The following is a 4,399-nucleotide window of genomic DNA, read 5'->3' as shown; positions in this document are numbered from 1 at the left end:
TTGAGGTAATTGGCAGCACTTCGAACTCCAATCCATATTTCTTAATAAAAGGTGGCTGCAATCTGGTATTGAATTTGGGCAAATCGAATTTTGCTTGCACTGATGATTTGGGCAAATCAAAATCTGTCTGCACTGTTGATTTGGGCAAATTGAATTTTGCTTGTTCAAGTGATTTGGGCAAATCAAATTATGCCTGTACAAGTGATTTGGGCAAATTGAATTCTGCCTGTACAGGTGATTTAGGCAAATCGCCTCTAGACCAGTTTGTGCAGCATGCTGTCTCTTCCATTTCTATTTCTTTCAAATTTTTCCTGTTCTCCACATCCTCCTAGCTGGTGTCCCTTGCTGGAAAGGGAGGTGGAATTTTGAATTTTTCTTCAGGTTGTTGTACTATTTTCTGCTTCTGCTTGGATTCTACCTAGTCTGTCAATTTGGGCAAATCAATTTTTGCCCTTTTTGGTGATTTGGGCAAATCGATTCTACCTGACAATTCTATCTGTTTGTCCATTTGGCTAGTGATTTGGGCAAATCGACTTCCTAGATCACTTTTCGGTAGCTTCTCTTCAGCAGCCTATTTGTGCATTTAGGCAGTCCTATGCTCAATTCTGTCATTTTGAAGTTCTCTCCCACTTCTCAATGTGATGGCACTAACATTTTGCTTTCGATTAATCTTTGTTTGGAAAGGTAATTTCCCTTGAGATTCTAGCTTACTCATGGCAGCGGCCATTTGACTCATTTGTTGTTGAAGGTTTCGCACCGTATTTGCTAAAGACTTTATGATCTCTTTAATGGGCACATTAGATTTCTGAAGTGTTGCTTGGATTGGATTTCTTTGTTGATAATTTTGATATTGATTTTTTCTAGCATAACTAAAGTTTGGGTGCTCCCTCCAACCTGAATTGTAGGTGTCAGAGTAGGGATCATATCTCTGCTGTCCATTAAATCCTCCAATGGCATTGACTTATTGTTCTTGATGAACTTGTTGAGCCTGACCTACAATCAAGCTACGGACAACAGAAGTTAAATCAATAATTTGTGAGGTTAAGGAAGATGTACTTACCTCGTTAACTCTCCTTGGCAATTCTCTTTGATCTCCATATTGTTTTGAGGATGATGCCATGGTGGAGATTAAGTCTCTTATGGCCTGAGGTGTCTTGTTCTCAATTGATCCTCCACACGCTACATCAATTAGACTCCTTTCTGAAGCTAACAAGCCTCCATAGAAATGTTCAATAAGGGATTTATCAGAGATGTTATATTGAGGGCAGCTTGTGCACAATCGATTGAATCTTTCCTAATATTCATATAGCTCTTCATAATCCTTTTGCTTGATACAAACGATCTCTCTTCTGATGCCAATAGCTTTTGAGGCTGGGAAGTATTCACTCAAGAAAACTCTCACCATCCCATCCCATGAAGTGATGGATTCGAGTGGTAAATAGAACAGCCAATCTTTAGCAAAATCATCAAGAGAAAACAGAAAAACTCTTAATTTAACATACTCTTTGGAAATACCTTGAGGCTTAATTGTTGAGCACACAATGTGAAATTCTTTAAGGTGCTTGTTTGGATCTTCATTTTTCAAACCTTTGAATTTTGGAAGTAGGTGAATTAATCCAGTTTTAAGCTCAAAAGGGGCTGTCAAATATGGGTAAGTGATGTACCATGGTGCTTCATCACCCACGAGTGTTGCTAGTTTGTGAAGAGTCCTTTCTTGTACCATTGGAGCTCTTACCTCAACGTTTTCAGCTTCAAATTCAGTAAGGACAGCAGCTGATTCAAGAGCAGTAGCTGCTATATTTTCTGCCTCTTCAGATGCTGTTGTGACTGCCTTTATAGTAGCTGATTTAACTGTTGTTTTAGGGGCTGGTTCTGAAATTTTTTTCAGCAAAAATTTTTGGTTTTGGGCTGGTTCTGGTGCAGTTTTAGGGGCTGGTTCAACAACTTATTCAGCAAGTACAACAGCAATTTGTGCAGCAGATACAACAGTGATTTGTGCAGTAGATATAGCAGCAGGTGTAGTAGGTTCAGCAGGTTTAGCAACTGGTTTAGTTTCAGGTGCAGCTGCTTTTACAGCAAGTGTTACAGCAGGTGCAGCAGGAGATTCTACTTTGGGTACAACAGCTATTTCTGTGTTTTGTGCAGCAGAATGTATTGCAGTTTTCAAATTAGTTGTTGTTGCTGATGAAGATGGTTTTGAGGCTTGGTTCCTCAAGTTTGCTTTCTTTCTAAAGCTCTTGGCAGTATGCTCAATTTCTGGATCATAAAAAAGAGCTTCTTTACGGCCAACCCTGGTCATAAAAGCAAAACTCGTTAGCTATATCAAATCTCCGGTAACGGCACCAATTTTTGATAGCAGTTATCGAAGCCATAAAAAAATAAATCTATTAGTAATTAACAATTAAGAACTGCAGATAGTGGCAATAGGGTCGAATCCACAGGGATTTGATACTAGAGATTTTTCTAACAATGACTTGGGCAAATTAATAAAAGTAAAATAAAGGGGGTGATTTTTTATGATGATGACCTAAGATTAAAACTAAAGTAGTAAAGAAAGCAATAAATAAAATATGAGTAAATCAATAATAAAAAGGCTCTAGTTGAAGTATAGGATCCATTTCAGTTTGGAATTGATTATTGATACTTTAATTCTTCTATTTATTTCAATAAATTACTTTAGGTTGTGGAAGACACTCCACACAACCAAATTCCTCCTTAAGTTTAGTTTGATTAGGAAATGTTCGCTATTCAAACACTAGTTAATAAGTTGCCAAGAAACGTCATTGGGATTCTTCACTTTTCAACTGTTAACTGCTTTAAGAAATAGAGAAATCTAATTCTAAATTCGCCAACCGCGTGATTAAGTTAGATCATGCAACTAAGTGTTACTTGTGTTCAAACAATCTAAGCAATTACAAACCTAAATCATTCAAACTAACAATTTATTACTTCGCAATTAAAAGGGCCCTTATTGATTCTAATAGCAAGGCAATAATAATATAAAGAACAAGTTGCATAAATATTGAAAAATAAAAGTTTGATAATGGAGATTTCAGATCTCCCAATTCATAACAAAACTAAAATTTCTCCAACTCTAACTAGAGAAAAGGTGTTTAGCCACTCATGGTGGACAAAGAATACATAAAGAGAAAAAGAAAGAAGAAAATGAGAGAGATGCGACGCTGCTGATGTTTCTGCCGAGAATTGGATTCTTTGCTGTTGTTGTTTGCTGCCTTTTTATAGATGAGAAACCCTAGATAAGTCCTATATGAGTTGTAATTCTTATTTGACTTGGTCTTTGATCCCTTTCTTGCTTGTATTTCTTCATAAATAGAATTTTTTTGATGAATGAATTCTTTTTGCAGAGTGTTTGATATGCTTCAAATGTGTCTTGATGTGTTTGAGATAATATAGAATTCTTAAAATTTGAATTTTTGCAATTTCCGCGCTTTGCACTTTTCTGCTGGTGACAGTCGATTTGGGCAAATCACTTGTTCCAATCATTTCTGCAAGATACTTTGGGTTTCAGCTTAGGCTCCCATCTATTTGTGCAGCTTCCCTGGCCATTTCTTGGTGATTTGCCAAAATTGTTTTGGTCAAATAAATTCTTCATGTATTTTAAGGCCATTTTTTTATCAATCCTTCATTCTTCATCTTTTCTGTAAAAATATTGTAAAAATACAAAATTAGCTAGAAAAATATATAATTTAGTAATAATAATAATAGTAAAAATATGGCTAAATTATATTTGATCACCCACTCATAGTGAAACAAATAGAAGAAGAAAAGATTTTAGGCAGTTAGGGCTCTGATACCATAAAAAGTTTTGGTTAACCATATATTTTATTAATAATAAAAGTATATTTATACAAGAATTTTAGAGATAAAGTAGGAAAAGAATTACAATACTAATAAATGGCTAATCAAAGAATTACAACACTAATAAATGACTAATGACTAATATAATTATATACAGAATAAATTTATTCCGTTTTTACTCGCCATCCCACTGTTACTAAAAAATGAGCCAGCAACCATCGAGCAGCTTTCTATAGAGGGCATCACCGAGCCACGACAAAGTGCCTAGAATAGAGCCATTGACTGTCTTTATCCTTAAGAGTCAACCGATAAAGAATAGAGCGATGCACGACTCCAAGGATGCTCTAAGCTGCTTAAAGATGTAAACTCCATCTCAGCAAAATGAGAAAATGGGCTCCAAGCCCAACACATAGTACAAGTAGAGCCTAGAGCAAGCTAAAGAAAGATGTAAACTCCATCACAGCAAAATGAGAAAATGGGCTCCAAGCCCAACACATAGTACAAGCAAAGCCTAGAGCAAGCTAGAGAACATGGTTAAGAAAGAAAAGGCTTAATCCCCAACCAAAACCACACACTCGAT

This window comes from Manihot esculenta, chromosome 18, assembly GCF_001659605.2.
Source record: "Manihot esculenta cultivar AM560-2 chromosome 18, M.esculenta_v8, whole genome shotgun sequence".
Classification (NCBI taxonomy): domain Eukaryota; kingdom Viridiplantae; phylum Streptophyta; class Magnoliopsida; order Malpighiales; family Euphorbiaceae; genus Manihot; species Manihot esculenta.
This window is presented reverse-complemented; position numbering follows the sequence as displayed.